The sequence below is a fragment of the Nannospalax galili genome, unplaced genomic scaffold, assembly GCF_000622305.1.
Source record: "Nannospalax galili isolate Female #2095 unplaced genomic scaffold, S.galili_v1.0 scaffold9005, whole genome shotgun sequence".
In the NCBI taxonomy this organism is placed as follows: Eukaryota; Metazoa; Chordata; class Mammalia; order Rodentia; family Spalacidae; genus Nannospalax; species Nannospalax galili.
Genome location: NW_008353047.1, coordinates 1 through 484, shown reverse-complemented (window position 1 = coordinate 484; position 484 = coordinate 1). Strand labels below are relative to the sequence as shown.

The 484-nt window shown below is 45.7% G+C and overlaps 1 pseudogene; it reads left to right on the top strand.

Moving 5' to 3' along the window:
* Positions 1-225: 225 nt before the first annotated feature.
* LOC115067204 lies at positions 226-479 on the top strand (annotated as a pseudogene).
* Positions 480-484: the final 5 nt, after the last annotated feature.

The following is a 484-nucleotide window of genomic DNA, read 5'->3' as shown; positions in this document are numbered from 1 at the left end:
CAGTAACTTCTTAAAATAAAGACTGGTTTGTTTTGGCCAGGAGGAGAATATGATCAGAAAAAAGTAAACATAGAAAAACCATTGAAAGGTCTCTTTACATTTTTTCATAACCTGACACTTCTCTCTTATCATTTTAGGATCCAGTGGAGACGTTGTGATGACACAGACTCCTCTCTCCTTGTCTGTTGTTCCTGGAGAGTCGGCCTCCATCTCCTGCAGATCTAGTCAGAGCCTTGTGTTGGAGAGTCGGTGTCCATCTCCTGCAGGTCTAGTCAGAGCGTTGTGCATAGTAATGGAAACACTTACCTGCATTGGTTACTGCAGAGGCCAGGCCAGTCTCCACGGAGCCTGATCTATCAGGTTTCTAATCGGGAAATAAGGTTTCTAATCGGGATTCTGGGGTCCCAGACAGGTTCAGTGGCAGTGGCTCAGTGACAGATTTCACACTCAAAATCAGCAGAGTAGAGCCTGAGGACTCTGGAGT